Here is a 27,074-nt window from a genome sequence, read left to right on the forward strand (position 1 = left end):
TCTATGATGATGACTATGACCTGTCCAGCCAGAGGACCCAAGATGGCCTCAAGCTCCCTCTCTAACTCAAGGGGAGACTTGTGGCCGAGCGCAATATGCTCTATGGCATGGGAATACATCTTAGAAGTCACCATGCTTAGCATCTCTTGGGCAAACTGTTGACTTGCTGAGATACTTCCAGTCAGCAGAACTAGAGTTCCCTGACTGACACTTCGCATTAGCTCAGCCAATCTGGAGTTGAGAAGGTTTATAACCAACTAGACAATACCCATCATAAACTTGCCATCCGTTGACATTTTGCTAGGTCTTTATTTCTCCTGTCTACTCCGTTTGGGCGGCGGTACGATGTCACCCTGCGACTGGCCGCTCTGGACCATGTCGAAGACAGAGTCCTCAGAGATGCCAAACACAGATCTCAGTGGTGCTGAGTGTGGTCTGTGTCTCATCTCTCTATCGCCACCCTCAGGTGAGGAGACATATCGCTCTTCGTTCTCACTTAGCAAAGAGGTCATGGACCTGCAGAATGCACAACAGAAATGAATAGTATATGGTAACAAAATAAAAAATATGATCCAAGAATTTGGGACACAAACTCAACCTTGTTATTGTTATTCAAAGGAAGCATTGTGAACCATCTCAAACCACACTCAGACCAAACATTAACATTCAGAGTAAACGTTTTAGAGTGGTTGTGTAGTATCTAAGTAGTATTTCTCACTAAGTGGATCTGGAATGGATATTTGTACCTATAACAGGAAATACCTGCAAAAAGAGGAGGGGATAGAGCTAGGTATCTGTGAGAGGAGGGGATAGGGCTAGATACCTGTGAGAGGAGGGGATAGGGCTAGGTACCTGTGAGAGGAGGGGATAGGGCTAGGTAGCTGTGAGAGGAGGGGATAGGGCTAGGTACCTTTGAGAGGCGTGGATAGGGGTAGGTACCTGTGAGAGGAGGGGATAGGGCTAGGTACCTTTGAGAGGCGTGGATAGGGGTAGGTACCTGTGAGAGGAGGGGATAGGGGTAGGTACCTGTGAGAGGAGAGGATAGGGCTAGGTACCTTTGAGAGGAGGGGATAGGGCTAGGTACCTGTGAGAGGAGTTGATAGGGCTAGGTACCTTTGAGAGGAGGGGATAGGGCTAGGTACCTGTGAGAGGCATGGATAGGGCTAGGTACCTGTTAGAGGCATGGATAGGGCTAGGTACCTGTGAGAGGCATGGATAAGATTAGGTACCTGTGAGAGGCGTGGATAGGGCTAGGTACCTGTGAGAGGAGGTGATAGGGCTAGGTACCTGTTAGAGGCATGGATAGGGCTAGGTACCTGTGAGAGGAGGGGATAGGGCTAGGTACCTGTGAGAGGAGGGGATAGGGATAGGTACCTGTGAGAGGAGGGGATAGGGCTAGGTACCTGTGAGAGGCGTGGATAGGGGTAGGTACCTGTGAGAGGAGGGGATAGGGCTAGGTACCTGTGAGAGGTGTGGATAGGGGTAGGTACCTGTGAGAGGAGGGGATAGGGGTAGGTACCTGTGAGAGGAGGGGATAGGGCTAGGTACCTGTGAGAGGAGGGGATAGGGCTAGGTACCTTTGAGAGGCGTGGATAGGGGTAGGTACCTGTGAGAGGAGGGGATAGGGGTAGGTACCTGTGAGAGGAGAGGATAGGGCTAGGTACCTTTGAGAGGAGGGGATAGGGCTAGGTACCTGTGCGAGGAGAGGATAGGGCTAGGTACCTTTGAGAGGAGGGGATAGGGCTAGGTACCTGTGAGAGGCATGGATAGGGATAGGTACCTGTTAGAAGCATGGATAGGGCTAGGTACCTGTGAGAGGCGTGGATAAGGCTAGGTACCTGTGAGAGGCGTGGATAGGGCTAGGTACCTGTTAGAGGCATGGATAGGGCTAGGTACCTGTGAGAGGAGGGGATAGGGCTAGGTACCTGTGAGAGGAGGGGAAAGGCGTGGGAGTGCGTGTGCTGTAGGCAGTTCTGGCGCTGGTGCACCTGCTGGCTCCTCCACTACAGCTGAATCTGACGCTGCGGCCAAGAGAGGTCACCTCTCCTGCCTCATTACTTCCTGATCCAGAAGAGCTTGGCGAATCAGAGAGCTCTATCTGCATGGTGAGGTCAAGGGCGGGAACAACCACAGTGGATGTAGACTCCATCACCCATGCTACAATATCCATGCACTTGGCACTAAACTCATGTCTGCTCATCTGCAATGTTAAAAGACCATACAGAGTTAGTTTGTTAAAGGGGCTGCACTGATATAAAACTTAGAACCATTTACTCAAGCTAGTCAATTAAAGCAGTGGTTCAGGATTAAAGGTTCTGCAGGATTTCCACAAATGAATGTTTGGTCCATTTTACCAACATTAACTACTTTAGAGGTGACTATAACTCACCCCGGCACGCATATTCTCACTCAGCAGATTCCAATGGCTGAAAAGTAAATAAATGCAAGTACACAATGAACTACATGACATTACCTCTATTATCTTAGACTACGTTATGGATGGACATTACCTCTATTATTTTAGATTACGTTATGGATGGACATTAACTCTATTATTTTAGATTACGTTATGGATGGACATTACCTCTATTATCTTAGATTACGTTATGGATGGACATTACCTCTATTATCTTAGACTACGTTATGGATGGACCTCTATGGAACTAGGCCACACCCAGACATCCCTGATTGGTTATTTGGTCCGTTGAGTCCTTTGTATTGGCCCGAGACTATGGGAGACTCTCAATCTCCTCGCCTCCTTCTCAAAACCCATTGGATGAGAAGTTCAGAAGGGCGGGACCTCTGGCTTTCTCATCCAATGGGTTTTGAGAAGAGAGGACACGAGGAGTATGCAATTGAGATAGGGAACATATCTAGGGGATGCATGGGGAAGCCAAAGAGCAACTTACTCGTCCTTCATGTCCTGCACAAAGGTGTGTAGGTCTGGGTAGCTTCTCTTTCCCCTGCTGAGGGTGAGGCTGGTCTGGGAAGTTTCATCCTTGTGGGTCACGGTAGTGAATGTCACCACTGCATCCTGATGGCGACAACAGAAAGCAGAGTTAGGCTGTAATTCAATTTTGCGTCATTAAAACACAAAATATCTCAATGAAATGTCATACATGTAATAGAAAAATACATCATACCTTCTGTGACTGAGATGGGATGGCAACAGCCTCGTCCAACTCAATCTCTCTTTCAACCTCCTGCGACTGAGATGGGATGGCAACAGCCTCGTCCAACTCACTCTCTCCTTCAACCTCCTGCGACTGAGATGGGATGGCAACAGCCTCGTCCAACTCACTCTCTCCTTCAACCTCCTGCAACTGAGATGGGATGGCAACAGCCTCGTCCAACTCACTATCTCCTTCATCCTCCTGCGACTCAGATGGGATGGCAACAGCCTCGTCCAACTCACTCCCTCCTTCAACCTCCTGCGACTGAGATGGGATGGCAACAGCCTTGTCCAACTTACTCTCTCCTTCAACCTCCTGTGACTGAGATGGGATGGCAACAGCCTCGTCCAACTTACTCTCTCCTTCAACCTCCTGTGACTGAGATGGGATGGCAACAGCTTCGTCCAACTCACTCTCTCCTTCAACCTCCTGTGACTGAGTTGGGGTATCTGTCTCTAGAACAGCCTCGTCCAACTTGGTTAGTCTCTCAGCCTCTCTGTGATCTTTATGGGATCTAGATAGAGAAAAGGGAATCTCTCTTAGGTCACTGCTATAATGTGAGTGTGAGGATGTGTTCCAATTATAGAATTAGTATCATAGAATTAGAATCATTCTAGAATTAGAATAGAATCACTCAAATTCTATGGCTCCAATACTCTTGAGATGACTCGGCCTATCCAGAGCCAAATATTTAGAGAATTCTGCCAACTTTTAAAAGGACTCAATGTTAGCGCCTTAGAGCCTTTCATTTATCCTTTCATTATAAGTAAAATCTAATTATAGATGTTCAGTTACATAGCATTGTTTAAAATGTCAACATTGCCCATGGGGAGCCAGCTGTCATATGGATATCTACTGTGTCATGTAATGTATACATAAACTCAGCAAAAAAAGAAAACGTCCCCTTTTCAGGATCTTTCAAAGATAATTCGTAAAAATTCAAATAACTTCACAGATCTTCATTGTAAAGGGTTTAAACACTGTTTCCCATGCTAGTCCCCTGTAGCTCAGTTGGTAGAGCATGGCGCTTGCAACGCCAGGGTTGTGGGTTTGTTTCCCACGAGGGGCCAGTATGAAAATGTATGCACTCACTAACTGTAAGTCGCTCTGGATAAGAGTGTCTGCTAAATGACTAAAATGTAAAATGTTGTTCAATGCCTTGAACCATAAACAATTAATGAACATGCACCTGTGGAACGGTCATTAAGACACTAACAGCTTACAGACGGTAGTTATGAAAACTTAGGACCCTAAAGAGGCCTTTCTACTGACTCTGAAAAACACCAAAAGAAAAATGCCCAGGGTCCCTGCTCATCTGCGTGAACGTGCCTTAGGCATGCTGCAAGGAGGCATGAGGACTGCAGATGTGGCCAGGGCAATAAATTGCAATGTCCGTACTGTGAGACGCCTAAGACAGCGCTATAGGGAGACAAGACGGACAGCTGATCGTCCTCGCAGTGGCAGACCACGTGTAACAACACCTGCACAGGATCGGAACATCCGAACATCACACCTGTGGGACAGGTACAGGATGGCAACAACAACTGCCCGAGTTACACCAGGAACGCACAATCCCTCCATCAGTGCTCAGACTGTCCGTAATAGGCTGAGAGAGGCTGGACTGAGGGCTTGTAGGCCTGTTGTAAGGCAAGTCCTCACCAGACATCACCGGCAACAACGTCGCCTATGGGCACAAACACACCGTCGCTGGACCAGACAGGACTGGCTAAAAAAGTGCTCTTCACTGACGAGTCGCGGTTTTGTCTCACCAGGGGTGATGGTCGGATTCGTGTTTATCGTCGAAGGAATGAGCGATACACCGAGGCCTGTACTCTGGAGCGGGATCGATTTGGAGGTGGATGGTCCGTCATGGTCTTGGGCGGTGTGTCACAGCATCATCGGACTGAGCTTGTTGTCATTGCAGGAAATCTCAACGCTGTGCGTTACAGGGAAGACATCCTCCTCCCTCATGTGGTACCCTTCCTGCAGGCTCATCCTGCCATGACCCTCCAGCATGACAATGCCACCAGCCATACTGCTCGTTCTGTGCGTGATTTCCTGCAAGACAGGAATGTCAGTGTTCTGCCATGAAGAGCCTGGATCTGTTGGATCGAAGGGTGAGGGCTAGGATTTAGCCATTCCCCCCAGAAATGTCTGGGAACTTGCAGGTGCCTTGGTGGAAGAGTGGGGTAACATCTCACAGCAATAACTGGCAAATCTGGTGCAGTCCATGAGGAGGAGATGCACTGCAGTACTTAATGCAGCTGGTGGCCACACCAGATACTGTTACTTTTGATTTTGACCCCCCCCCCCCCCCCTTTGTTCTGTTGGTCACACGTCTGTGGAACTTGTTCAGTTTATGTCTCAGTTGTTGAATCTTGTTATGTTCATACAAATATTTACACGTTAAGTTTGCTGAAAATAAACGCAGTTGACAGTGAGAGGACATTTCTTTTTTTGCTGAGTTTATATCTCAATGTCCCAACTCTCTAAATACATGGCTCTGGGCCTACCTCTCCATAGGCGGTGACCTTTGACCTACTACTGAATCTGTAGGCCTATGTGATCCTGTAACCAGTCACAGATGTGTCATTAGTGTAAATCACTTACCTGACTTCCTTCATAACATCAGCTTCATTGATGGGGTCATCCAGGTCTATGAGGGTGAGGTCATTCCCACTGACCTCTGACCTCTGAAAGACAGCACAAAGTCATGTTTAGATGTCACCTACTGTTTCGCCTTTTGCCGTGTTCAAAACAACTGGGAAATCTCTGACTTCCGACTTCAGTGCGTTCAAGACAACTGGGAAATAGGGGAAAAAAACAAGCTCCGACTGGGAAAAATCGTTTTGAACAGTCATCCAACTCGGAATTCCAAGTCGGAAGCAGCGCGGCTTGGCGGGTCATGTTTTGGAGGACGCCTGACTCGACCTTCACCTCTCCCGAGCCTGCTGGGGAGTTGCAGCGATGAGACAAGATCGTAACAAGATCGTAACTACCAATTGGATATCACGAAAAATTGGGGAGAAAAAGGGGGTAAAATTACCACCACAAAATGTAAAAAGGAATTCCAAGTCGGAAACTCTGGCATCTTTCTAGAGCTCCGACTTTCCGACCTGAAGATCACGGACATGATTTGACCTAGTTATTTTTTTCGAGTTCCCAGTAGCCTTGAGAGCACCATTAACCCAACTCTCATTGTCACATCATAATGCATCATATTCAGAGAAATAGAATCACCAGAACATCATATCAGGTGTACAGTTCAGTTTACCAGTCAAATTGCCAAGGTCAGAGGCTCTATCCTTTCTAGTGATTCTATTTCTATGGTCACATAATAATGCATCATATCTATGCTTGTGTCCGAAATAGCACCCTAGTTCCAATATAGTGCACTTCTTTTCGCTGGAGCCCTATAGAGTCCCACAGTATGAGTCATAATACCCATAAAACCTAGTGGTCAAACAGGGAAATGGTCATTTTTCCACCATTCATTTTTCCCATTGGGGATTTTAGAAACACTTAAAATAAGGTCTGTGTTTCGTGTAGGCTTACCCTGGTGTGACATTTTGATAACCGTGTAAATCTCTCTAGGACAAGGTGACTTATCAATATATTCGCCTGTATTTACCTCCCAAAAATGTAATGCTTATTAGCTGCTAATGTTGCTATCATAAAGAACTACAAATTTTACGTTTAAGTCATTTAGCAGACGCTCTTATCCAGAGCGACTTACAGCTAGTGAATACATATATATTTTTTATACTGGCCCCCCGTGGGACTCGAACCCACAACCCTGGCGTTGCAAACGCCATGCTCTATCAACTGAGCTACATCCCTGCCGGCCATTCCCTCCCCTACCCTGGACGACGCTGGGCCAATTGTGCGCCGCCCATGAGTCTCCCGGTCACGGCCGGCTGCGACAGAGCCTGGATTCGAACCAGGATCTCTAGTGGCACAGTTAGCACTGCGATGCGGCGCCTTAGACCACTGCGCCACTCAGGAGACTTATGCCAAATGCCATGATGATCATGCTGATTGAGGCAAAGGTAAGAATCTCTGGATTAACTATCTAATGTTAGCTAAATGTAGTAATGAATAAATTGGCTGCATTTCTTTAAATGGACAATTCTGTGAACTGTCTAGTGCAAGTCTTAAATTGACACAATACCCGTTAGCAAAGGTGTCAGCTAGAGATGACGTGCAGGAGCTTGCAGGGATTTGTAGTTTTGCATGATGTCTACTTTGATGCTAATTAGCATTTTCGAATCTGAGAGTAAATATAGCCGAATATACTGATAAAAGTCAACTTGTCCGAGAGAGATTTACAGGGTAAGGCTACACGAAATACAGCCCTTATTTTATGTGTTTCTAAAATCGCCTATGGGAAAAATGAATGGTGGAAAAACGATTGGAACCATTTCCCTGTTTGACCGCTAGGTTTTATGGGTATTATCACACCTCCACTGTGGGACTCTATAGAGGGGTTGGTTGTTAAGCAACAAAACTGGCATGCAACTATGGGGCAAAATAGACAGGGTTTGACTTAGACAACATGTAAACTATATTTAGTCTCTAAATGTTTAATGCAAACATAAATACATTTGAACAATGAACTCGTCTCAAATACATTGTTACAGTTGTTGTTGGTTAGCTAGGTAGCGAATTTTAGCCATTGCATAGACATGATATCAGTCAAAACACCTCAAAACAAGACTTGGTATCAATAACACCATACAACGAGCTGAAACATGCCACAGAGCTACGATTCCCCACATGGCAGCTTGTTGTTAGCTGAGGTTCAGAATCATAACAAGATACACGACTTCCGGCCATCGATGCGCGAGCATAATTTTCGTGATGTCAGCCAACCCTTCTATGGCTCCTAGTCAAAAGTAGTGCACTAGCTCCTGGTCAAAAGTAGTGCACTAGCCTACATAGGGAATAGGGTGCCATTTAGGACGTATTTATGAAGGCGCTGTCATAACCTTTGACCCCCATTTGACCCACAGCAGATTCTACTTACTGTACCTTTAGCCAACTCTCATGACTCCCCGGCCATAGACTTTCTAGTTTGATATTACAGCATGAATAGCACACTATTTCATCTGTTAAACAATATTTAATCCACAGTAATTAATATAATTGAAGATTTAAAAATAAATAACATGCCTACCTTGAACTCTTTATTCTCCATCTCCTTGCAAAATCAGCACATTTCCTTGCCAAAATGTTTGCGCATCCAGAGCGAAAACAAACGCAATCCTCCAGCACCAGGGAGGATTAGACTGAACTGCTCCAGCGGTTTCTGATCAGTTTCAACGTTTATCAGTGATGACGTAACAATGACCTGTACAGATTTGACGCACTTTCGATCTCGTGCTGATGCAACACTCTGTGTTGTTGAAAGCTCACGTATGGAAATCCTGCGAGTTGTAAACAAATGTAGGCTATTGTTGCCCTTGTTCCTTGTTGTATGTAGCCTTTCTTTTGGGATTAGCACCACTGTCACCTAGAAATTGATACTGCGGTTGTCACATAAAACAGATAACCCATGGTTCATTATTAAATAACATAACTCATTTCTTTATTTTATTACTCATAAAATATACAGCAATCTTCAGATAATGAAAGAATTCATGGGAGTTTCGAATTCAGTCACTATTTCATATGTACATGCTAGTTTCATCCTTTTAAATAAAAAAAAAGGACACGATGAAAAAAAAAAAAAAAACGGTGAACCTCCTGTTCCTGATTTGACGAACATAGCATATGTATTGTACATATTTATGTATTGTACATATTTCCAGTTAAAATGATTTTCAAAAAGAGACAAAAGCGGAGGTTTGAACAAGCAATCACATAAAAGGATTGAGTGGTTTCATTTTTTTGAAGAAGTTAAAGCAAGCAAAACCTGTCAAAATACATTGCTTATAAGACCAAGACAAATAATATAGAATTTTTTTTTTTCAACAGAAGAAAATCTAAATGCTGCTGTCCTACCATTGGTTTAAAGTGTTTCTCCTCTCCAAGGGAGGCATGTTTTCTGCCTCGGAATAGTATCAGTGCTTTTCACAAACGTTGTAGTACTTAGTGTGCATCATTGTTTTCGCTCATACAGCTGCCCCTACTCTCCTAACCTCCCCTCAGTAACTAAAGAAGGCACAAAATGATGACATAAATATCACAAGAAAGTAAATTATTCCTTCATGTATTCTTTCTAAAATATTTTCTAGAGGACAAAGGACAGGTAGGTTTAATAACACAAATGTAAATAGTCCTGTCATACAAATGCAAAACTTTACGTCCTAAATGGCTCCCTATTCTTTATAGAGTACACTACTTTTGACCAGAACCCTATGGGCCCTGGTCTTAGGTAGTGTACTATAAAGGGAATAGGGTGCCATTGGGGATGGAAATTCTTTGAAATTACTCATGAGAGCAAATACTACGATTTTTTGGTTCCCACAGAGGGTCAGGAGCTTAAGACATTAATGATTTTATTAAAATGTTTGTTCATAAAAAATAAATGATTTCCCCTCCTCCCACATGGATTACAGACAAGAGGCTAGGTGCATTCTGACTGTCTTAGTGTGCGGATAAACATGACCATCACTCTCATAAAACTTAAATGAAACATCACTCCTTATGTTTTTTCTCAGCCCAAAACGCTCAATCCCATTTCTACTGTCAAAGCAGGTTTTGAAAAGGCTTCTTCCACATCTTTTGGTCCATGTCTGTTTTTCACTCAGTGAAGTGCTACTATCCCCTTGGACTACAGGTTATTGCCGTCATAAGGTGTCCGTCTGTCTGTTGGCTGGACAGTTTCTACCGTTTAGGACCTTTGTGGGTAAAGGTAAAGGTGGGGTATAGCAGCAGCAGTTCCTCTGAAGTCCAGTATCTGCTGGAAGGACACCTGGTGGTACGAGAGGATGAGTGTGGCCAGCCAGCCTGTTGTGCCTCCCCCTCCCTCCCTCCCTCCCTCCCTCCCTCCCTCCCTCCATTTCTCTCTCTCCAACTGCGGGACTCTTAAGGCTCCTGTGCGGACTGTCTCGGCTCGTGCCCTCCCAAAGCTGGCTGTGGTGATTTAAGACACGGTGTGTATGTGTGGATTTGTTTGTGGCCTCTGCCCCACTTCACTGTCCATCCGCCTGCCCTTGGCTCCCCTCCTGGGCAGCGACCACCACCCCCCTCAGTATGTCTCTGAGTCTGAGTCGTTGTGTTCCTCATCCTTGTAGAAGCCTCCATCGTGGTCGCGGTGGCCGATGTTGTTGAAGCTGCAGTAGGAGCTGTGCTCGCTGCGCAGCACGGGCAGGCTGTCGAAGGTCACACTCTTGGAGGGGCTGGTGGTGTAGTGGTTAATGGCACTGAAGGACAGGCTGGGCGCCGGGTTGCAGGGGGACACGGGCATCATGGTGGCCAGGATCAGCGCCAGGCAGTCCGCCACGTCTTTGTTGGGGGCGCAGGCCAAGGCAGGCGTGTAACCTGAGGGGTTCAAACAGAACAGCAGAGGGTCACTTCAGGAGCATCACCGTTTACTACAACACTTTTGGTGAAAAACATGATATAACAGCAGGCTAGGAGATACAAAGCTAAGACAATAACCAAGCAGTGGACTAGAGAGAAACATTTGCTGCAGCAGGGCCTCCACACACTCCTCATGACCCGTCACCGCCTGGGAGGAAGGGCGGGGAGACAAGAATGGATTTGAATAACTAATAATCAATGATATAATAATGAATCATCAATTCTTACAAATGATGTCTGGAGGCAGGTCCCCCTACAGGGATGAATACACCACTACCCATGGACAACTACTTTTCTGAAGATAATATGTATATTTGAGCCTCCCCGTCTCTTTCTGTGTGTGAGCGTATACAGCCAGCTCTCCTCCTCACCCCTCTGTGTAGCGCTGTTCTGCCCCACTTGTCTTTGGCTTCTACGCTGGCTCCCTTGTTGAGCAGTGAGTACAAACAGTCTGTGTGTCCGCTCAGCACCGACAGCATCAGAGGGGTTCTGATACACAAGACAACAAGGTCATATTACAAACTGGTAATAACCAGGCTGAGTCCCAAATGGCAACCTATTCCCTATATGGTACACTACTTTTGACCTGAGCCCATAGGGTTCTGGTTTAAAGTAGTGCACCAAGTAGGGCATAGGGTGCCATTTGGGACGTAGACCTAGTGTCAAAATCTCTTTATTTCAGGAATTGTATCCAAAACCCAATTGACTTACTGTCCATTCCCGTCTTGAACGTCCACTGCATTCTGGAGGTCAGCATTTCCAATCAGCAAACGCAAACACTCCGAATGACCGTTGGTAGCTAGAGGAGGACAAACAGAGAGGATATAAGAATGTGAGATGATTGACCGTTGGTAGCTAGAGGAGGATAAACAGAGAGGATATAAGAATGTGAGATGATTGACCGTTGGTAGCTAGAGGAGGATAAACAGAGAGGATATGAGCTGATTGCTGGACGAATATTACCTTCACATGAACAGACAGATTTCTAGAACAGTGGTATTGGTAGATGACATCCTCATGATGTTAACACAGCAGATAATAAAACATTTTGGGGCTGAGGCCCTCGAAGCCTGTCACCTGCTAGCTGTGTGCCTGGCTCTGGATAGAAGTCCCCCTGTGCACTGATCTAGGATAAGCTTACACTCCCCAGATCCTCAGCAATAATGACAAAAAATGACCTTAGATCAGTGTGTAGTGGGCTATTTCACACTATGCTATATAATATCCCTAGAGTGGACATTGGCATCCTAGCAACATGTCCAAACAAATGTCCATCTTGGTAAGGAAAACTTTTGAATTGCAGAATCTCTAGGTCTTACGTGATATCCTATGCGTACCTGCAGCGTGGATGGGGATCCTCTTCAGGGTGAAGTCTTTAACCAGGATGGAGGCTCCCTGGTTGATGAGGACGTCAACACACTCCACATGGCCTTTAAAGGCAGCCAGGTCCAGAGGGGTGCGCCCCTGGCTGTTCCTCACGTCTAGATCCAGCAGAGACTGAACCAGGACCTCCATAGCATGGTGGTGGCCGTGGTAAGCCTGAATGGAAACAAACACACAGTCTGAAGCAAAGTCCAGTGGTATGCCTGAACAGATATACACTCCTAATATAATCAATGTCCTATAGTACACCAGTGGTACGCCTGAACAGAAATACACTCCTAATATAATCAATGTCCTATAGTAGACCAGTGGTATGCCTGAACAGATATACACTCCTAATATAATCAATGTCCTATAGTAGACCAGTATTACGCCTGAACAGAAATACACTCCTAATATAATCAATGTCCTATAGTAGACCAGTGGTATGCCTGAACAGATATACACTCCTAATATAATCAATGTCCTATAGTAGACCAGTGGTACGCCTGAACAGATATACACTGCTAATATAATCAATGTCCTATAGTAGACCAGTGGTATGCCAGAACAGATATACACTCCTAATATAATCAATGTCCTATAGTAGACCAGTGGTAAGCCTGAACAGATATACACTCCTAATATAATCAATGTCCTATAGTAGACCAGTGGTACGCCAGAACAGATATACACTCCTAATATAATCAATGTCCTATAGTAGACCAGTGGTATGCCTGAACAGATATACACTCCTAATATAATCAATGTCCTACAGTAGACCAGTGGTACGCCTGAACAGAAATACACTCCTAATATAATCAATGTCCTATAGTAGACCAGTGGTACGCCTGAACAGAAATACACTCCTAATATAATCAATGTCCTATAGTAGACCAGTGGTATGCCTGAACAGAAACAGTCCTAGACCTCTAAAGTAGACCAGTGTCTCTCAAATCGGGTGCCCATTTATTCTCCCGCCCAGCATCAACATCGAAGGTCCCTGCCAAGCGTGAGATTTAGAAACAAACACACTACTACTCCTCTGTTGGAGGTTGATTAACTCAAATGGCAAAATAAGGAAATCATCCTCATCATCACCGTGTCAAAATATGCATGTATTTTACACTAATCAGGAACAGATAGGAACATGGTGTGTGAGTGTCTGGACAATCAACTTTTCGTGGAAAAACAACACCATGCCTGCATCCCAGACAGCACCCTATTTCCCATGTAGTGCAGTACTTTTGATCTGGGCCCATAAGGTTCTGGTCAAAAGTAGTGCACTAAATAGGGAATAGGGTGCCATTTGTCATGTGGCGAGACCCCTACAGGAGCAGGTAGGCTTTACTCACAGCTAAGTGTAGGGGGCTGATGGGAGCTCTGACATCAGAGTCGTTCAGGATGTCTGTCCCTGAGGTTTCCATTAGCTGGGGAAAGACAAGGACGGGCCAGTTTAGACTTGTAACATATTTACTTTGAAGGTTAGTCTAGTAGCATGTTTCATGTTGTAAATCTCAGTGTCCAGCCCCTGCAGACATACTGGGGTGTTGCATTCGTATCTTAAACAAGCTAGTGTGAGGAAAAGTAACCAACTGGTACTTACCACATCTAAAGGTGTTTCACTTGCAATCTGGAAAAAGAACATCAAGAGTGACGATGCGGCCACGACAAACATGCAACCACACCTTAAAACCTACTGAATATCAACGTCTGTCCCAAATGGCACCCTATTCCCTATATAGTGCATTACTTTTGACCAGAGCCCTATGGGCCCTACATCCATTTGGGACGCAGACAAAATGGTCTGTGAATGCAGGGCGTCTAGTCCCCTGTGGTTCTGACTCACCAGCTCCAGACAGAGGCGGTGTCCGTACGCAGACGCGTAATGGACTGCGTTGTAGCCCTGATTGTCCCTGATCCCTGGGTTAGCGTCGTTTTACAGCAAATATTCCAGACACCTAGAGGTCAGAGGTCAAGAGTTCACTAATCATTATACCAACATCAAGACAGACAGATAAGCAAGCAGAGACACTTTCCCAAAGGAGACGTGGCCAAGCTTTCACACTGCAGATTTAACACTAATATGTATTCAAACACGGCCAACAACATACTCTAGACTACAGTGAAATGTGAAAGGTCATGGCACCACAACATACTCTCCAGACTACAGTGAAATGTGAAAGGTCATGGCACCACAACATACTCTCCAGACTACAGTGAAATGTGAAAGGTCATGGCACCACAACATACTCTCCAGACTACAGTGAAATGTGAAAGGTCATGGCACCACAACATACTCTCCAGACTACAGTGAAATGTGAAAGGTCATGGCACCACAACATACTCTCCAGACTACAGTGAAATGTGAAAGGTCATGGCACCACAACATACTCTCCAGACTACAGTGAAATGTGAAAGGTCATGGCACCACAACACACACAACAGTAAGAGAGGTGTGAGACGTACTTTCCGTCTGTGTCGGAGGCAGCAGCGTAGTGGAGCGGGGTGCAACCCCTTTTATCCAGATCGTTCACACTAGCCCCAGACCCCACCAAGGCAAACAGACACTGGTAGTTACAATTGGCTGCCGCATAATGCAGAGGACTCCTAGAAGAACGCACAGAAACCATTCAACATCAACAACAGAAACAGCTTATTGGAGCTGTAAAACATTTACATTTTACATTTACGTCATTTAGCAGACACTCTTATCCAGTGCGACTTACAGGAGCAATTAGGGTTAAGTGCCTTGCTGCAGTGCACATAGACACATTTTTCACCTAGTCAGCTAGGGGATTTGAACCAGCAACCTCTCAGTTACTGACCCAACGCTCTTAACCGCTAGGCTACCTGCCGCCCAATATTTCCCATAATAATTCCTATATGCCCCTATACTATATTCCCCATTATCATAAAGATCACATATGAAAGTTATTTGATGCCACAGACAGACCTTCCGAAGCTGTCCTTTCTGTTGAAGTCTGCCCCTGTGTTGAGCAGCAGATTCAGACAGTCCAGGTTCCTGGTAACAAGATATCAAGTTCAGAAAGGCCCTCGTACATCTGAGCTATCAGGTGGATGGTAACAAGATATCAAGTTCAGAAAGGCCCTTTCACATCTGAGCTATCAGGTGGATGGTAACAATGAGAACCTTAAAGAAAAGAGAAACCCGTACACTGCTCTTGCTAGTATCACTGCTTTTATAATGCTAATAAAAGCAATAATAAAAAGTGATACTAGCAAGAGCAGTTTGCAGGTTTCTCTTCTCTTTCAAGAAGATATAAAGACAATTTAGACCAGAGCGCAAGTCAATACCACCATGGCATGGAACCACATTATATAGAAATGATACCGCACTAATGATCTATACGATTTTTTAATACTGCTAAACAATGTGAAATGTAAGAGTGTGAATATGTGTTTGTTCTTTCTGGTGGCTTTCCAGTTCATGAACTAAATATTCCTTGGTGTAAAGCCTGGACCAGTCCACTCACCCAACAGCTGCTGCAGCATGTAAACAGGTCCTTCCAAAGTCGTCAGGGGTGTCTATATCAAAGCCTGATGAGAGGAGCTTCCGACAGCAGTCAGAGAACCCACTGAGAGCAGACAGGTGGAGGGGGAACATCCCATGGACGCCTCGCCTGCAACACATTTTTACATTTTAGACTTTAAGCAGACACTCTTATCCAGAGCGACTTACAGTTGATTCAGCTAAGATTGGAAACAGCACCACATCACAGTCCTCATTAAACCCCACAGCAGATCAACACATCAGCATGCTGCAATGCCTTGTCTATCAACCCCCCACACACCACAATGTGTTGAGCATAGTCTCCAAGCGGGAATTCGGTCAATGACAGAATTGCAGATGCATGTTGCATTTTTGCTGGAAACTGTGTGTGTTCTCACTTGGCTCTGTCAGCTCCGTTGGTGATGAGTGTATTGATGAGTAACTCATGGCCGTAGCGAGCAGAGATGTGCAGAGGTGTGTTTCCATTCTTTTCTTCACAGTCGATCTCAGCACCTACAGAACACACACACACACACACACACACACACACACACACACACACACACACACACACACACACACACACACAGACACACACAGACACACACAGACACACACAGACACACACACACACGTCAACCACTTGACCCTAGAGGCCTCATGAAGCTTCATGTTCAACCACATTGCAAGTAACATTGCTCTGTGCCAGTGAATCATGGTTTGAAGACAAAAGACAATGCTGAAGAGCCTACTGGTTCATATATATTCAGTTGAGAGCATTCACAGCGACTCACCATTCTGGATGATGGCTTGAGATCTGGAGAAGCGTCCGTGGATGGCCGTCATGTGGAGGGTGGTCTTTCCATCTTTACTCTGCAGATAGAAAGACAAAGATGGTTCACACGGCAGTCTGTGCTGCTGACCACAGGCAAAATCAAACACGTATTGGAGGAGCGCTTGATTGCATTTAGTTTGCATTGTTAGGCCTATTCCATTGGTATTTGAATGTAGACCAGGGCCAAATACTAAGCCATGTGCTGCGTCAGTGTGTGCGTCCCAAATGGCACCCTATTTATAAGTACACTACTTTTTGAACCAAAGTAGTGTACTTATAAAGGGAACAGGGTGCCATTTGGGACACAGGCAGTGTCATCACAGCTCCTTGCTCTATGGGCCCCTGGTCAAAAGTAGTGCACTACATAGGGAATAGGGTGTTATTTAGTTCAGACACAGTGTTGGTCATCCGGTCTCCTCACCTTGATGTTGACGAGGGCCCCGTTACCCACCAGCAGCTCCAGGCAGAGCGCCCCATGGCGCGAGGCGGCCGTGGAGTGGAGTGGGGCGAAACCCTTCTCGTACACCTGGTTCACGTTGGCGCCGCACTCGATCAGCTCATTCACCACCACATCCTGCCCGTTGTAGCATGCCACGTGGAGGGGGGTGTTACCGTACCCATTGGGCTAATTTATCTGGAGGGAGCAAGGGAGGGAAAAGAGTGGAGAGAGAGAGAGAGGGGGGGGGGGGGAGAGAGAACAAAACAATACATTCCTGATCAGGTCACTTGGTTCTGAAAAACCCCTGGTCCAACCTCTCTCTCTTCATTACTTGGTTATGAAAAGCCCCTGGTCCAACCTCTCTCTCTTCATTACTTGGTTCTGAAAACCCCCTGGTCCAACCTCTCTCTCTTCATTACTTGGTTCTGAAAACCCCCTGGTCCAACCTCTCTCTCTTCATTACTTGGTTATGAAAACCCCCTGGTCCAACCTCTCTCTCTTCATTACTTGGTTCTGAAAACCCCCTGGTCCTACCTCTCTCTCTTCATTACTTGGTTATGAAAACCCCCTGGTCCAACCTCTCTCTCTTCATTACTTGGTTATGAAAACCCCCTGGTCCAACCTCTCTCTCTTCATTACTTGGTTCTGAAAACCCCCTGGTCCAACCTCTCTCTCTTCATTACTTGGTTATGAAAACCCCCTGGTCCAACCTCTCTCTCTTCATTACTTGGTTATGAAAACCCCCTGGTCCAACCTCTCTCTCTTCATTACTTGGTTCTGAAAACCCCCTGGTCCAACCTCTCTCTCTTCATTACTTGGTTCTGAAAACCCCCTGGTCCAACCTCTCTCTCTTCATTACTTGGTTCTGAAAACCCCCTGGTCCAACCTCTCTCTCTTCATTACTTGGTTCTGAAAACCCCCTGGTCCAACCTCTCTCTCTTCATTACTTGGTTCTGAAAAACCCCTGGTCCAACCTCTCTCTCTTCATTACTTGGTTCTGAAAACCCCCTGGTCCAACCTCTCTCTCTTCATTACTTGGTTATGAAAACCTCCTGGTCCAACCTCTCTCTCTTCATTACTTGGTTATGAAAACCCCCTGGTCCTACCTCTCTCTCTTCATTACTTGGTTATGAAAACCCCCTGGTCCAACCTCTCTCTCTTCATTACTTGGTTATGAAAACCCCCTGGTCCAACCTCTCTCTCTTCATTACTTGGTTCTGAAAAACCCCTGGTCCAACCTCTCTCTCTTCATCACTTGGTTCTGAAAACCCCCTGGTCCAACCTCTCTCTCTTCATTACTTGGTTATGAAAACCCCCTGGTCCAACCTCTCTCTCTTCATTACTTGGTTCTGAAAAACCCCTGGTCCAACCTCTCTCTCTTCATTACCTGGTTATGAAAACCCCCTGGTCCAAATCACTGGCTCTAACCTCTCTCTCTTCATTACTATTATGAAAACCCCCTACACATTTGAATGCGTGTTGACTCACATCCACACCAAGGTCCAGGAGGTACTTGACCACACTGATCATTCCACTGGAGGCTGCAGAGGGGAGAGGGGTGTAGGCCTTCTTGTCTTTACAGGACACCTCTGATCCATGAGAGGCCAGCAGTTTCACCACCTCAATGTGCCCTATGGTAGAGAGAGAGGGGGAGGGATAAAGAGAGAGAGAGAGAGAGAGAGAGAGAGAGAGAGAGAGAGAGAGAGAGAGAGAGAGAGAGAGAGAGAGAGAGAGAGAGAGAGAGAGAGAGAGAGGGGAGGGAGGGAGATAGTAAGGGGGTTAAGAGAGAAACAGAGATACAAACACAGAGAGATAGGCAGAGAGAGGGAGAGATAGATTAGTTTACAGTGGTACACAGCACCATAAGCAACACCTACATCATGTTAGTACAACTGAAAACATCTAATCAACCTACTTAGTACATGATTCTGACATAATAACACACTAGACGTGGCTCATACAGCTGAGCTGTGAGACTAACACACAGTCCATTCATTCATTCATTCATTGGTATAAAGGACATTAGTCAGAATGTAAATGATGTGGTAAACTCATCACCCATGTAAGCAGCCCAGTGGATTGCTCAGCGATCCTTCTTGTCAAAGGCATTCATGTTGGCTCCTCTGGAGAGAAGCAGCCTCACCATCTAACAGGGAGAGGAGAGAGAAACAAAACACAGGTTGAGGAAAACTAAACAGCAAAATCCGCTAAATCTGGCTTCAAAGCCTTCCCTTTAAAATTATATATTTTGTATTCACAATGAATGAAAGATAACATGTAAAGACATGGTACATTTCTCCCCTTTTAGTCCCCCTTTGACCTCCCCCTCCCCCCAGAATGCCTCCAAACACATTTAAAAAGAAAGGGAAAGTAATTGAGTTACATGTCAGAAAACAAAACAAAAGTATACAACAACGTTACTTCAAGCAAAAATGTAATAGCCTAACAATTTCAGGTGATTAAGTGATTTTATAGGCCTATATAGCAGTAATCTCAAGGTGGGGCCAAGAGTACTAATCTGGAGGAAGTGTTTGGAGCTGTTCAAAATAGGATATCATCGGGTCCCAGGAGGAATAAAATGAGTTGGTTGACCCTCGAATGGTAACTTCATTTTTTCTCATTTTAGGAACAGCTTCAGATCTTTGAGCCAAAGAGAGGCTAAGGGAGGATTGATAGATTTCCAATCCAATAAAATCCTTCTGCGGGCTAACAGGGAGGCAAAGGCAATGGCATCTAGCTGTCTATTGGTCAGAGAAGGATTGTTGTTTGGTACTCCAAAAATAGCAATTTCTGCACTAGGCTGCAACTTTATATCAAATGCTTCAGAAAGGGTTTTAAATAGTGGAGAACTAATCTGCCAGACGGGGACAGGACCAGAACATTTGATTAGTCCCATTATCACAGAGTACTGTGGATGATGGTACATCAAAAGACAGAGGTGGGATACCCTGGTCAGGTGGAACAAACAGCCTACCCCTCCCAGTGCTTGCAAACTCAGGACTAGCAAACGCTCTACTCCCAGGAGCTGACTGTACAATTGGTGTAAATGGAAGGACACCCCTCCCTCTACCCACACTAAAATCCCCAGCATAACATGTTTTATGGATTTGAGAATCTTCCATGGCTCAACAGAGCACTAAAATACAATGTAATTTAGTGCATTCATATACCCCAAAAAATAAATGCAAAAAACAAATTCATCCAAAACATACAAATAAGCACGAATACCTGTATCTAATGAATATGCTACATTCACTTTCACTGTTTACAGTATATATTCACTTACAGTAAACCATCAACAAATTCACATGCGCATGTCGTGCACCTCATCCACATGCACAGCTCCGGCGGTCGGCTTGAGCTGACCAGTCCGCAGGTCACGTAATTAGGACACTGCCACAACTGGCATTCTGATGGTTGGATAATTTTTATTCGACCTGCACACGAAGAGACAACACACAATATGTTAGCTCTTGGTGCAGCCACAGCTCTCGGGCACCTTGCTAGTTGAAGGTCAGGCAAAAGAGAACAGGTGCTGCATGCACACATTCAGTGCCTAACAACACACTATACAATACAAGTAAAATGATATACAACATAATTCTGACAAAATAAAAGACATAACTGCACACCACGAGACAACACACAATAGGTTAGCCCTTGGTGCAGCCACAGCTCTCGGGCACCTGCGTGAGCACATAGAAACTCACTCAAACACTGCCCCAAATACTCCCGAGTTACAATAGGTACCCTAATTAGCGAGCTCGGTGAAAGTTGTTAACATACATCTTTATATTGTCCACATTGTAACAAAACCTGTAGTTGCGTAACAGCACTTTGTGTAACTTTACCACAGTTTTATATTGACAAATTACAGCGCCAAGGACAACATACCTTGCTAGTTGAAGGTCAGGCAAAAGAGAACAATAAGAGGGTACATAAATACAGATAACCCGCGATGGACCAAACCAAAATATATACAACTTTTACAATTAGGTGTATTTGCAATATAGATACATAAAAAAATGTCTACACCAAAAAATAACATTAGCTATGCAGCTGTAATTAAATAAAGAAACCACATTGAATTATTATTATTATTAATTTATTAACATCCCCTCTTGACCTGGCCTACTTGAACTGTCCTTGTGTGCAATTTGGTGCATAATCTAGGGGAACAACATCACACTACTACACATATAATTCAAGTCATACCTTTATTGTCATTCATGCTCTTATTTTTAACCTAGTAGTTTTGCAAAAGTGTAACCTGCGTCAATTCTAGGAAATATTGGAATAACGTGCTTAAGAGGAGCCCTGACACGCACAACAGGATAACACAACTACCACATTTTCAATTGACAATCATTGTTTTAAATGGATGTGGTCAATAGATTTGTATAGGCATATATACTCATTTAATTTAACTTGTAAGCCAAGGTTGGATTAGTAGGTCAATGCAACATGCACCTGGATAACCGCGTCATGAATCGGAACGGGCTCCAACGTCCTCATATACACATTATGACAAAATAAAGATCTTAATATTTCACGAAATAAAGACATAGAAGAAAACAGGTTCTAGAAACTCAATTTCTCCATGGCAATAGAATGTAAACATGTAAATTGCTCCAAACATATCCAAATATCGCCTACAACTCAATTCTCAGCGCAGCATATTGGACGACTCCACAGGCATTGATCATTCGCGACTTTAAGTCATTCCTGTTATCTCTAGAGCATCCCGTATATTTATAGCGCTGCATTTCGTCCCCCTCTGACCATGGATAGGGTTGGGAGCATTCCTGAGTTCACTTATGGTCCCACTAAGGTAATCTTAGGAGATATTCCTTTTGGCATACTGTAAATGCCTTTGCATAATGTACCTAATAAAGCATAATTGTTTTAATTATCTTCAAAGGAATTCTGTAGAAGCAGCCTTTATTTTCAGACTCTGCAGGCCTGCTGGGAGGAAGCATATTTCAATAAACAGGTAAGATTCATCCCACAAAAACAGTAACCACAGAAAAAAAGAGATAGATTTAATCCCAAAACCAGAGTTTTATTTCAAGACAGTTTAGAGAAGATGGTCATAAGAGTTTTTAATATCACTTGCAAATTGTGAGACATGAGCAGTTGTGAAATGTTGCGAGAGAACCTTCTGAAAGCACATTATATGGTCTTTAGTGGCACGGTCTCACACCTTACCTCATCTTGCAGAAGAAGTTCATGGTCCACTATCTGCTGCTCCAGAGTCGATGCCAGGTCTCGCCCCATGTCACCATGGAGCACATGAGCGACTGGCTGGTGTCTCAGGGCAAAAAATCCCTTAGGGAGAGGTGAGTACCACGTCAGCTCTCACCTTCACTGCCATTCTCTGTCACCAGCAGCACTCCAGGAGGTGTGGGTAAAATAAACAACAGATAAATAGGAAGCCAGGAAAGTTGAAATGCTTTGTGTTTTATTTGAAGGGTGTGGAAGGAAACCCTGGAGGAGGGGAACGAACTCGCTCGGCTGGTAAGAGAATGAGAGTTAGAGACTTAGACTATCAGTCAGTGAGCTCCTTTCTAGCCTTTCAACAACTAGTCAGTACAGCAGAATATATCTGTTGTGAAATTACACTAATGGGACTTCCTGTTTCCTACGGCAGACCTGGGAAGTAAACACCTGCCTAAAAATGATTGACATGGAGCACAAGGCAGTCTGCAAGCTCCGCCGCTCTATGAACACCACCTCTCCAGCTGGCGCTGACATGTGAGTTCCATGTACTGCCCTGCATACAGCTTGCTCCATTCATCTACACATCTGGAGCTATGCAGAAAATAACTAGGGCAGTGTTCTCTGTGTGAACATTGCACATCTTTTAGCTTTCTCTGCTGCTTTTTGTTGATTTCAGCGACCCCAAGGTCCACATCATCGTGGAGAGAGCTGTGAGGAGCATTCTGGACAAGCTGTCCAATAAGCCCTGTAGCAACCTGCTCAGCCCATCCCAGGTGGTGGTGGAGCTGGTGCCCAGGATCCTCCTGGCCCTGTGGCTTCAGCCAGAGGAAGGCCATTCAGATCACCCCATCCTCCTAAGCGGGATGGCTGTGAGTATGGTGGTGGCCGTAGGGGAGAAGCTCTCCAACACGTTGAAGGCCTCTTCTCCTCACACCCCTTTCTCCCGGGCTGCTGCTTTTGACTCTGTGAGGTCGATCCTCGGGAGAATCAGCCAGTCATTCTCCCTGGATGACCTCAAGACCCCTTTTTTTATGAGCTCTGTCTGTGCCTTTGTGGCGGACGAGGTGAAAAGCTACTTCCAGCCTACTGCAGACACCCTGCGAGTTCCCCCTCTCCTAGTGGTGGCCTTCTCCGCCACACTACCAGCTGATATCCAAGCAGGTGAGTAGCACTCATAGAAAGCACTCTGACAGATGCCTTTTGTCATGACATCCTGGTGCCTTGTAGTAGTAGAGCCAATCAGGATTTTAATTGTCACCCCTAACACAGATGCAGACCAGGCTTCTTCCCACCTGGAGGTTGTGGAAATCCCCCATAACACAGAGGCAGACCCAGCTTCTTCCCACCCGGAGGTTGTGGACATCACCCCTAACACAGAGAAAGACCCGGCTTCTGCCCACCTGGAGGTTGAGGGATTCACCCCTAACACAGAGTTTGACCCAGCTTCTCCCCACCTAGATGTTGTTGACATCACCCGTAGCAGAGAGGAAGACCCGGCTTCTTCCCACATAGTGGTTTTGGACATCACCCCTAACACAGAGGCACACCTGGCTTCTTCCCACCTGGAGGTTGCTGACAAAACCCGTAGCACAGAGGCAGACCCGGTATCTTACCACCTGGAAGTTGAGGACATCACCCCTAACACAGAGGCACACCTGGCTTCTTCCCATCAGGAGCTTGTGGACATCACCCCAAACACAGAGGCAGACCCGGCTTCTTCCCACCTAGAGATTGCGGTCATCAACCCTAACAAAGAGGCACACCTGGCTTCTTCCCACTTGGAGGTTGTGGACATCACCCCTAACACAGAGGCTGACCCTGCTTCTTCCCACCGTATGGTTGTTGACATCACCCCTAACACAGAGGCAGACCCGGCTTCTTCTCACCTGGAGGTTGTGGACATCACCCCTAACAAAGAGGCACACCTGGCTTCTTCCCACAAGGAGCTTGTGGACATCACCCCTAACACAGAGGCTGAGACGGCTTCTACCCACCTGAAGTTTGTGGTCATCACCCCTAACACAGAGTTAGACCCGGCTTCTACCTATCAGGAGGTTGTGGAAACCACCCCTAACACAGAGACAGACCCGGCTTCTTCCAACCTGGAGCTTGTGGACATCACCCCAAACACAGAGGCAGACCCGGCTTCTTCCCACCTGGAGTTTGTGGACATCACCCCTAACACAAATGCAGACCCGGCTTCTTCCGACCTAGAGGTTGTGGACATCACCCCAAACACAGAGGCAGATCCTGCTTCTTCCCACCTGGAGCTTGTGGACCTCACCCCTAACACAGATGCATACCCTGCTTCTTCACTCTTGGAGGTTGTGGACGTCACACCTGAAGAAAAGCCTCTCATGGTGGCCGTCTACGCCACTCTGCCATCTGACATCCAAGCAGGTGAGTAAGACTTATAGAAAGCACTCTGACAGGTGCCGTTCATCATGATAACATGTAAAGTGTTGGTCCCATGTTTCATGAGCTGAAATAAAAGATCCCATTCAACTGGCCAGTGTTTAGAACCTACGGTTTGCATTTATTTACATTCTGTCCCGCTTTTGTCCCTTTCCAGAGGATGTTGCTGTGGTCACCCTGGACGTCACCCCACATGTCACCAAGGACGTGACCCTGGATGTTCCATGCAGGGCGAGGAAAGGGGCAGTCCAGCGTTTTTTTTGCAGGCTTTGGAGGGCAGTGTGCTGCTGCGCTTGCCACAAGGAAGAGGAGGAACAATATTAATTATTAATTAGACCAGAAACAGGATTGAACCATATACCATTAAATTCTTTGCATTATAGTTGCCTTCAATTCTGATTTTCTTCTGTTTAATTCTTAATTAATTTCAGAACATTTCTCTAAACTTTGTGGAGTAGGTTGTATAAATAGGTGGGAAACATCCCAATCCCAATTTTAATGCTTTTAATAATTAACTTATTAAAAAATTTTTAGATGTATTATTTGACAAAAAAGTGGAGGGCGCGACAAAAAAACTTTAATCATCATAGAAAACTCTTGCTCACTATTAAAAATGCATTGTTTTATTCAAGCAAGGTTAAAAGATTAACGTTTCGGCCTAGTCTATGACAATATGCAAGTTGTGTTTGCCCAGTTAAAGGGGGACCCAGACTCACCCTGGTTCTTGAGGGTTGCAGACACTGAATAATTATCATTTGAAATAAATGGCACTTTTCAAGTCTTGACTAAAAATCTTTAATGAATATGAATTTAAATACAATTGACTTGAGGATCAGAGCAGGCAGGATGACTGGCTTGCCCTGAAGGCCCTCTGCCTCTACCTCTGTGTGGTTAATCTCAGCCAAGAGGTTGTATGGGTTGTCTGTCTCTCTCTGGGTGTGAATCACTATCACTATGACCTCTCGCTCCGTCTGCCCATTGGCCTGATTAGAAGGCTTCCCCTCTCATTCCTTGTTCACAGGAGCAGGGGTGATGGCATCCGGGGTAACCTCCTCCTCTCCTGTATCTAACCCATCTTTCTGGCTGTGAGTTCGACTGAGGTCACTCGTTCTCTCTCCCAGGGTGTTGGATAGTTTCTCCTCCTCTGTGTCTTGTGTATTTTCTACATTGTAGAATAATAGTGAAGACATCAAAACTATTAAATAACACATATGGCATCATGTAGTAACCAAAAACGTGTTACACATATCAAAATATATTTCAGATTTGAGATTCTTCAAAGTAGCCACCCTTTGCTTGATCACAGCTTTGTACATACAGAATAATACGAAATGTTCTGAGACCAGGTTGCGCTTTCACCTCCCCCGGTAAGAGGGGAATAAGGCAACCTCAGAGTTACATTCAAGGATACTTTATTGACACACACGGATGAAATGGACATGGAAAGGTAGTGGAATGATAGTGGTCCTGTAATGGACAGATAACAGGGGTAATGAATATTCACAATAACTGATAGCACAAGTAGAGCAACAACGCTATTAACAAAGGAAGGGCTGTATTAATGGCATAATGCTACCTGCGGAGTATTACACAACACAGTAAAACACAGAGAGGCAACTTACAATAGGCAATGGTAGTAAATATAAAGAACAACAAGTAAGAATGATATACATGTTACAAACTCACTTTGTGCACGTACACTATCCCACGGTATATCTGTGCATTCAAATTGTCATCGATAAATGCAATTGTGTTCATTGTCTGTAGCTTATGCCTGCCCATACCATAACCCCACTGCCACCATGGAGCATTCACAACGTTGACATCAGCCAACAGCTCGCCCATACGCTGCTTTACAAGTGGTCTGAAGTCGTGAGGCCAGTTAGAAGTACTGCCAAATTCTCTAAAGCCGCCTTGGCTTATGGTTGAGAAACTAACATAAACGTATCTGTTAACAGCTCTGGTGGACATTCCTGCAGTCCGTAAGCCAATTGCACGCTGCCTCAAAACTTGAAACATCTGTGCATTGTGTTGTGTGACAAAACTGCACATTTTAGAGTGGCATTTTATTGTCCTCAGCACAAGGTGCACCTGTGTAATTATCATGCTGTTTAATCAGCTTCTTGATATGCCATATTTGTCAGGTGGATGGATTATCTTGGCAAAGGAGAAATGCTTGCTTACAGGGATGTAAACAAATTTGTGCACACAATTTGAGAAAAATAAGCTTTTTGTGCGAACGAAATATTTCACGCTTTTATTTCAGCTCATGAAACATGGGACCAACACTTTACATATTGCGTTAATATTTTTGTTCAGTGCAGTTATTAGGTTGGGAGAATGGGATCCTATGTGGGCTAGCTAAAGCCAAATTCATGGTTAGTAGTATGACAGAGAAAAAATAACAAGACAAATTTAAACATCACAAATCTGAGGGGGCAGGTGACCCTGTGCCCCCTTTGGGCATGACGTCTCTGCTATCAACCACATCATTCTGTCTCCGTGAATATTCAAAACAGACACATTCATTCAGGTCTGGTACTGTTCCTACCATATAGATCAGGGATGGACAATTCCTGTCCTTGGGGG

At 45.2% G+C, this 27,074-nt stretch overlaps 2 long non-coding RNA genes across 2 annotated transcripts; both read right to left on the reverse strand.

Moving 5' to 3' along the window:
* Positions 1-3,657: 3,657 nt before the first annotated feature.
* Positions 3,658-8,370, reverse strand: LOC311118274. Its single transcript, XR_014611780.1, has 3 exons — positions 8,350-8,370; positions 5,784-5,866; positions 3,658-3,687 (listed from the first exon to the last, which is right to left on the reverse strand). It is a non-coding gene; the product is annotated as an uncharacterized lncRNA (long non-coding RNA).
* Positions 8,371-10,805: 2,435 nt separating this feature from the next.
* On the reverse strand, positions 10,806-11,483 carry LOC311118302. Its single transcript, XR_014611791.1, has 3 exons — positions 11,412-11,483; positions 11,072-11,189; positions 10,806-10,848 (listed from the first exon to the last, which is right to left on the reverse strand). It is a non-coding gene; the product is annotated as an uncharacterized lncRNA (long non-coding RNA).
* Between the last annotated feature and the right edge of the window lie 15,591 nt (positions 11,484-27,074).

This window comes from Coregonus lavaretus, assembly GCF_964263955.1.
Source record: "Coregonus lavaretus genome assembly, contig: HAP1_SCAFFOLD_48, whole genome shotgun sequence".
Lineage (NCBI taxonomy): Eukaryota > Metazoa > Chordata > Actinopteri > Salmoniformes > Salmonidae > Coregonus > Coregonus lavaretus.